The sequence below is a fragment of the Hylaeus volcanicus genome, unplaced genomic scaffold, assembly GCF_026283585.1.
Source record: "Hylaeus volcanicus isolate JK05 unplaced genomic scaffold, UHH_iyHylVolc1.0_haploid 12192, whole genome shotgun sequence".
Lineage (NCBI taxonomy): Eukaryota > Metazoa > Arthropoda > Insecta > Hymenoptera > Colletidae > Hylaeus > Hylaeus volcanicus.
In genome coordinates, this window is record NW_026533142.1 from 599,642 (window position 1) to 609,180 (window position 9,539).

A 9,539-nucleotide genomic window follows, 5' to 3' on the forward strand; every position below is an offset into this window, starting at 1 on the left:
TTTTTAAAACACAATACAAAAAAACAATAGAAATTTAAAAATCGCATAATAGCACATTACAGTTGGAACGTCAAGCTTTAAAATGCTCTTTTAATTTTATTTTTACGATGATTTTTCACCGACTTACTATCTATCTATCTATCTATCTATCACCGAGCTATTGGAATATAGCCTAATTTTTAGGGTTTATAAAGTGTTCCCTATTTTTTTTTGTACGAGTGTATATATATATATATAAAAACAAACATTCGTTGTTTTTATTGTGCCTTTTACATCCTCATCGATCCTTTTGGGTATCTACTGTTGTATAAAAAAACCTCTAAATGTTATTAGTACTCTTGTTTCGATAGGAAGATTTTTCTTACCTATCACAGTCATTTATCCTAAAACTATATTTGCACTGTGTCATTATGAAACGATATATATGTAAGGAAAATATACATGTCTATTTTCCCAAAGCTTGAATTTTGCCGCGCTCTGCGGTGTGCGGCTGAAAAGAGGTTAGGGAGAAAAGACACGTGGGCAGTTACAAACTGTAAGAGGAATTGACATTACAGAATATAAAAACATTATTTGTCGCTCCTCTTTTTACAGGTGAAACATTGTATATATTGTATATAGTTTGTAATTAATAAGGAAATAAATTTAAACCTCTTTTTACAGAGCAACATAGTTGTCATATATTTTTGTTCTTTGTCAATTCCCAAAAGGACTAAATATCTTATAAAACGACAATTTTAGTTTAAAAAAAAAATGAAGATAGAGAAACTCCGTCTTGAATTCACAATATTGCCATCAAGTGATGGGAAATCTAATATGTATGCAATAACTTCAATCGCTATAAGTGATGATAAAGTATTTGCAGTGCCAGATGAGTTTAAACCAGCATCTTTTCACAAAGAAATAATAAAAACAGGTGCTTTTAATAAGGTAAAAAACAGTTTAAAAAAAAGATATCAAATCAGAAAAGTATGGATAGCAATGATAGAAGAACTAGCAAAAGTGTACATTGATGAGAATGGCAATATTCAATTTGAAGATCAACTTTTAGAGGAAATGGATCAGGAACAGTTACTTACAACACAACAACAAAAAAAAGAAACAAGCACCTTAGAAAGATTGGTTGAAAGATTAATTGAAAACACACAAACAAATGGTCAGCCAAGTTTAAAAAACATAGCAGATTTGTAATTGAGAAATTTACAAGTAGACACTCAAATGCAAAGCAGTCGATAGACATTTTTGAACAAGAATGCACTCGTTTTAATGTACAAACAGATGAAAACAAAATTGAAATATTACGACTATTTATGGATAAATCCTGTGGAGATTGGTATAGTTCAATGATTATAAAACTTACAATGAACACAGAATGGTCAGAATGGAAGAAGAAATTTTGTGAATTTGAAAACAAAGGTTGGAACTCAATGACCTATGCTATAAACTATAAATATAAAGATGGTTCATTGATAGATTATGCGATAAGAAAGGAAAAACTATTGTTGGATATGAGAAGAACTATGGACATGGGAACATTAGTCGATTTTATTGCAGCTGGTTTACCAGAATTCGTTTTAAATAAAATAGATAGAGATACATTAAAAGACACTGTCGATTTATTTAATGAGGTAAGCAAACATGAACACATGATACATAACAAAAATTATTTACAAAAAAAAAAGACATAAACAGCAGTAACGAAGAAAAAAAAACATGCGAGTATTGCAAAAAGTTAAATAAAGGTATCCATTACCATCCTGAGTCAAAATGTTGGTTTAAGAATAAAAATATAGATAGAGAAAATAAGTATACTATAAAACATGTAAATAATTCTGAAATTGAAGCTGAGTTAAATGATTCAGATCAAAAAAACGAATAACGACACCATTAATAAAAGTCAAACTACTATTAAATGATACTTTGGAAGTATTCGGCATTTATGACTCAGGATCTAATGTATCTTTAATAAATTCAAAACTATTAAAAATAAAAGATAATAAAACAAACAATATAAACAATGCAAATATAGTAACAATTAATGGTGTTAAAAAAACGAGTGGTTTGACAACTAATAAGATAAAAATTTATAATATTGAAAAAAAACAGATGTCTACGTAATGGATAAAGAGAATTTCAAATATGATTTTCTTATGGGATTAGATTTAATAAAGAAATTTAAGTTAATGCAAGATGAAAATTTAAAAATAACCCAGAAGAATAGTTTAAACACAGAGAAAGATAAAAAAGGGAAAGAAATTTTCACAAATAATAGAAATATAGATGAAACAAAAGAATGCCAGGTGAATTTTAACGAACATGTGAAGAGAAAAATTTTTAAATGAAAATAGATCACCTGAATGAATATCAAAAATCAGAAATAAATAACTTGTTAAACAAGTATAAAGCAGTTTTCGCGAAAAATAAATACGACGTTGTTACAGTAAATGGATACGAAGCAAGAATTGATCTAACGGTAGATAAATATTGCAGTAAGAGACCTTATAAATGTACTTTATAGTTCTAGTTCTTTATAGTTATAGATAAAAAGGAGATAGAAGAACAGATATCTAAATTACTAGAGAAAAATCTTATAGAGGAATCTTATAGCCCTATAGTTTGCTGCATCAGTCACCTTAGCATTCAAAAGAGACGAGGAAAGAAAACCAAGACTGTGTATAGATTTTAGAGACCTCAACAAAATAGTTGTACCCCAGGCCCAACCATTTCCACTGATTGATGATCTGATAATAAAAACCAGAAATTGCAAATTCTTTTCCTTCTTAGATATAAACTCTGCGTTTTGGTCTATACCTTTAAGAATAGAAGATAGGAGGAAAACTGGTTTTGTTACTCAAAATGAACACTTCCAGTGGACTTGCCTACCTTTCGGACTTAAGACTTCACCAGCTATATTCCAGAGAATACTAAGCAACATACTAAGAAAGTATAAACTTACAGACGTCGCAGTAAATTATATTGACGACATTCTTATATTCTCCAAATCTTTTTCCGAGCATATTAATCATCTAGAAAATCTGTTAAAAGCGATTAAACAAGAAGGTTTCAGATTAAAATTTGTAAAATGTACATTTGTTTCAGATAGAGTTAAATACCTTAGACACATCATACAAAACAACTCAGTCAGACCAATAAAAGATAATTTAATCTCGATAAAAAATTTTCCTACTCCGAAAACGCAAAAGAATATCAGGCAGTTTCTAGGAAAAATAAATTTTTATCATGAATACATACCAAGGGATGCAATTATTCTAGACCCTCTCCATCATTTGTTAAGAAAAAATCAAAAATTTGTTTGGTCTGAAAATTGTCAAACAGCATTTAACAAAATAAAACAACTTTTGTGTACACAACCGATACTAGAGATATTCGATCAAGAATTGCCAATCAATATTTACACAGATGCATTAATTGAAGGTATAGGAGCAATTTTGAAACAAACTCAACAAAATGGAGAAGAAAAACCGGTGGCATATTTCTTGAAGAAGCTCAACGACGTCCAAAAAAAGAAAAAAGCTATCTACCTTGAATGCTTAGCGATAAAAGAAGCAATCAGATATTAGCAATATTGGCTTATAGGAAAAACATTTACCGTGTATTCAGACCATAAACCACTGTAAAACTTAAATATAAAATCTAGAACAGATGAAGAATTAGGTGAGTTAACATATTACTTATCTCAATACGATTTTAAAATAAAATACAATCCAGGAAGAAACAACACAGAAGCAGATTGGCTAAGTAGGAATCCGGTTCTAGAACCAAATGAAAACGAAGAAGAACAGTTAAAAATCGTTAATTTAATAAAATTAGATGATATTTTAAAAAACCAAAGAGAAAATGAAGAGATAAAAAGTATGAATAAGCTGATAAAAAAACAAAATATATACTTTCAAAAAGTCAGAAAAAAAGAAAAAATTATTTTATCCGAAGATTTTAGTGTCAAATTTATAAAAAACGTATATAAAAATCTGTGCCACATAGGGATAGGACAAATGAAGAAAAAAATCGGTCAACTCTTTACAGCCAAGAATTTAAGTAGAAACATAAAGAAGATTTGTAAAGAATACGAAATATGCACAAAAAATAAATCCAGAGGACAGGAAAAATTTGGCCTAATGTCTCATCTAGGGCCAGCCACAAAACCCTTCGAGATAATTTCCATAGATACAATAGGAGGATTTGGTGGTTCTAGATCGACAAAAAAATTTCTACACTTGCTAGTAGATCACTTCACTAGATACGTATTTATTTTAACATCTAAGACTCAAAATGCAAATGACTTTGTTAAACTAGTGAGTAATATAGCTGAAACAGAAGAAATTGGCATGCTTCTCACGGACCAATATCCAGGGATTAATTCAAAAGAATTCAAAAGTTTTTAAATAGGAAAATGATACCAATAATGTTTACAGCAGTAAATGCACCCTTCTCGAACGGGTTAAATGAGAAGCTGAACCAAACACTAGTAAACAAAATCAGGTGTATAATAAATGAAAGAAAGAAAAAAGTAGCCTGGACTACAATAGCATATGAATGCGTAAAAAATTACAACAATACTGACCATACAGTTACACAGACGTTACAATTTTGCCAAAAGAACTAAAAACAGAACAAACAAAAGAAAATTGGTTAAATGATAGGAAGAAGGCAATGGAAAATACACTGAAATCTCATGAGTATAATAAAAAAATCTTTGATAAAAACCGCAAATACCATAATTTTAATCAAGGTGACTGGATATACGTTGAAAATGGAAACAAACTAAACAGGAAAAAATTAGATGAATTGAGAATTGGACCATTTAAAATTGTAAAAAAAATATCAAACTCTTTATATGAAATAGATACAGGACACAAAAAATCAGAATCCAACCTTCTCCATGTCACTAAACTTATTCCAGTTCCCCCAAGACATACGGAAGAAGTCACTGCAGAATCTTACGAAATTTACTGACAATTTTCTTTCCCGAAGGAGGAGATGTAAGGAAAATATACATGTCTATTTTCCCAAAGCTTGAATTTTCCTGCGCTCTGCGGTGCGCGACTGAAAAGAGGTTAGGGAGAAAAGACACGTGGGCAGTTACAAACTGTAAGAGGAATTGACATTACAGAATATAAAAACATTAATTGTCGTTTCTCTTTTTACAGGTGAAACATTGTATATATTGTATATACACTGACGGACAAAATTAAAGGGACACTTTTTTAAAACGTCATATCTATGGGAGTTTTCAACCGATTTTGGAGAAACTTCGCGAGGAGTAGTTTTGAAGTGTCCTCTAAATGTGCGCAAAGTTGCATTGGCTAGGGTTGACAGGAGGGAGTTAAGTCACCCCCGTAAAGAGGGGTACGTCGAAAAACGCCACTTCTGAAGAGGCCAGGGGTGACGGAAGGGGTTGAAAGAATCAAAAAAACCTTTGGGGCGACCCTCCTCGATGCCCTCAACAAAATGCACCCCTCAAAATCCCTCTCGGGCAAACCCACCCCTCACAACACCCCACCCCCTCCAAAATCCACAATTTTTGGACTTCAGTCCCGAATTTGGGCTCAATGCATTCCCTGGAATCTCCTGATCCAGGAAATGCCAACGCCCACGCCGTGCGCACCATAGGCACCCCTTCGAAGGATGGAACAGTTCGCCACTTTTCAACACCCTTCGTAAGGGAGCACTTCCACACTTCGAAGGGCGATGAAATTCACCATGTTTATTCTCGGTACGTTAAGGATCAATGTCATTTAAAGCTCATTTCGAAAACTACCACTGGAGCTGAACAGGGTGGCCCAGAGTTAGGGGTGGTTCACCCACAGGTGTAGGGGTTGGAACGATGTTTCGTTGCGTGGAACACATGTGATACGGTCCAAGGCATTGGAGTGACACAGTCACCCGTCACCCCTGGCCTCTTCAGAAGTGGCGTTTTTCGACGTACCCCTCTTTACGGGGGTGACTTAACCCCTTCCTGTCAACCCTAGCCAATGCAACTTTGCGCACATTTAGAGGACACTTCAAAACTACTCCTCGCGAAGTTTCTCCAAAATCGGTTGAAAACTCCCATAGATATGACGTTTTAAAAAAGTGTCCCTTTAATTTTGTCCGTCAGTGTATTTCCGACGATTTTAAATCCAACATATAGCAAATAAACAGGATAATTGATTGCTGCAAAAAGTGAAAGAGAGTTGTTATATTATTATAAAGAAATTTTGAATCTCAATCATATCATATCAAATAAGGCTTTCAATTATGGAAATCCAATAATGCTTTTAAATGATAAAATCATTCTCATAATTTAAATTCGTTATTGTAAGATCCGCCTCATCTTAACTAAGTATCCTAAATTAACGTAAAATTAGTAACACAAACCATGGCTCGTATCAGACTGTTAAACGAAACTTTGACCTTGTCCATAGTCAAGTAAAATCCAATGTAATACAATATTAAACTTTGCGCGAGAATTTACTCCCACGTCACACAAGCAATTACATTTTTAATCATCTGTTCAGTGAATTGAAACATTATTTGAAATTAACTCCAATTTTAATTGTTGAAAACAGATTTCAACTGAATGAAAAATTCAAATGAAGATTTAATTTTATTTAAAATTGATTTTCAATTTGAATTAAATTCAATTGCCACACAAAAGTGAGGATCAATTATCAATTGAATTCAATTTTGTTCAACAATCCGACATAAGAAGCCACATGAATGACAGGCCCTTTCAAAAATATAATTCGCCATGATTGCCAAATGTCATTCAAAAAGCATGATTATGGTCGAGCTTTAAATGCCGGAGTAAAGCGAAAAGCGTAAAGAGTAAAAAGTAAAGCTTTCGAACATTAAAATTACATTTTATGAAACTCATACATAAAAATCATCGATGTGATAGAAAGGGTTTAAGCAAAAATGAATTAAGAAATGACTTAACAAAGAATTTATTCGATTTTTACATATAAGTTACACAGAATTCTTCACATTTTTCGAAATAGTAATTTGTTTTTTCCGAGAACAATACAATTTCTAGTTAAGTAGTTTCTATCATAGGTAAAACGTACTTTCGTTCAGTTCTTATTCGAATTATTGTTGTCACGTGTTTCGCTTGTCTAAGACAACAAGTGGAGATCGACATGATGCCTGTAAACACATGAATTACCGTTCCGAAACATTCGAGACAGTTCAAGAGGAAAGCAACAATCGAAACAGGTGATTCTAAGCGGTGATAAACAATGACATCCGAGCAATTGAGTACCTCATTGGCATCCGCGAATTATTTAAAACCTCCATCGCGGAAATTGTTGTTGATGAAAACTGTCAAGCATAATTGCGATGATGACAATTGGAAAAAACGATATTCGAAAAGTAACACCAATTTGGCCAACGTTGGGAACTCTTTTTCTGGTAATTCTGGTAAGCCAACAAGTGATTCTAGTTAAAAAAAATTATTTTAAATTTTCTATGATAATATATATTCATTTAAATATAATATAATAATAATATATTATTTAAAATATACACCTTTATCTAATTGTAAAATTCCTAAATTTATAATATACTTGTTAAATCATAAGACCATGAATATTACGCTTAACAAATGAATTTAATAAAATATATTAAGTATGGTTTTATGTAGCTTTGGGAAGTCCAACTTGATAACCTGAAAAAGTTAATTATTACAAAAAAAGTCTGGTATTTTCAGAGATGGAAGCAGTAGTTGTAGTTTAAACACTTTTAAATTTTGCGAATATCATTCAGATATATACAACATATTTTAGTAAGTTGGAGTTAATTATACTTAAACTTACTAAAATATGTTGTATATATCTGAATGATATTCGCAGAATTTGAAAGTGTTTAAACTACAACTACTGCTTCCATCTCTGAAAATACCAGACTTTTTTTGTAATAACTAACTTTTTCAGGTAAAAAACCTGTAATTACAAGCACGCCAGTCCTACCTTTATGGAATACGACGTTTTCCTACTCGTCCAAAGAAAACACATTATTCGAGTAAGAGTTGTGATTGTGGATTTATTCAAATAGATATTGTTTTCATCACGAGAAATTTCCTGTCTGACCGTCTAAAGACTCTAAACTTTCTTTTTATTTTATGTTAGGTCCTTTACTAAGATTCGTTTGTCTGGCATAGACCATGTCGCTGGAAACGAAAAACTAAACGAAGAATACATAGTTCATCATACCAATATCACTATGGTACGTAATTGTAATTTGCATGAAATTACTAGATCAGAGTATGATCAGAATATGATTTTAGACACGAAAGCATTTTTTATGACTTGAAGTAATTTGACCATTCTTTATTGGTTTTAATATATAATATTTTCAGACGACAAAAATTCAATCTTGACGGTTCTGACAGGTTCAATGTCTACGATTTTATTTAATACCTACTTAAAATCCGAAATGTTTAAGAATATAAGTGATGCTATAGTTATACTCCACAGTGTAGGATTGCTAATCTATAAACGGATTACATTAACTATATTTTTTATATACATTGAGGCATAATTAACTCATACCGTGATAAGTCCTGATGATGACTACATTACTTTATTTGTGAAACAATTTAGGTTTCGAGAAGACGCGTTGCGAGATCCAAAACACCACAACTTCTAACGTCTATTCGTGCTCTACAAAGAAAGCATTTTGACGACGCTATAAAGCAAAGAGAAAGACAAAAAGAACAACAAAGGCGAATGGTAACTTATGTATGAAGGCCCTAAAGGCCGACCCGTGGGAAGCAGTCTGCCACCGAAACCGTGGAAGGCATCATGGTACGCTACATGATAGCGGACGGATAAGATGATTTTGGATAAGGCGCAAGCAATGCGCACCTTCAGTCGTCTCCGCATCCATTCGGCTTTCGAGATGCGAAATTAGGGTACCGGGAGATTTTAGTATCGAGTCACGTCTTAGAAACGAATCCGTTAGGCCGGTAATATTCTTATTCGCGCGACGCGGAGAATAAAACGAGCGGTCTATTAAAAATGTTTTTTTACTCATTAGAAGCTCAACTCAAAAAAAGTTTACTATCCTTTCAGATTCTAAAAGTTCGTTGCAGGTAATACAAGACCCCGATACATCTGATGAACTTGTGACGCGAATAATAGCCGCGAGCCTCTCCTCTCGCGCTCGCGCCCCGCCACGCTGGATCCTCATTCCCCTAATATAATATCACCGACCGCCGCTAGGCCGGGACCAAGGGTCACTGTAGAGCGCGGCGCTCTCTCACAACCAAAGGTGGGGAGCGTCGCGCATAAGTACCGAGACCGCGACGCTTCAAAGGCAGAACGCCTGAACGAGCAGTACTGTACGCACCAAACCTTAATATACCAATTTGCCGTTCAAACGCTCTCGTTTCATTTTATTGTATTCCCGGCATATATTCTGCCAACGGAGCCCGTTCAAAGAGAACGACCACGAGATCCCTCTGAGAACGCGGTCAACTCCGTCTATCCCTTAGTCCCCTCTCAGAGGCTTCCGGCCTCGAGGCGTGGGACATCCTTGGT

The 9,539-nt window shown here is 33.4% G+C and overlaps 1 long non-coding RNA gene across 1 annotated transcript; it reads left to right on the forward strand.

Moving 5' to 3' along the window:
* The first annotated feature begins 1,511 nt into the window (after positions 1-1,511).
* LOC128882832 (uncharacterized) lies at positions 1,512-4,014 on the forward strand. The gene is made up of 2 exons (XR_008458576.1): positions 1,512-1,628; positions 3,100-4,014. It is a non-coding gene; the product is annotated as an uncharacterized LOC128882832 (long non-coding RNA).
* The last annotated feature ends 5,525 nt before the right edge of the window (positions 4,015-9,539 follow it).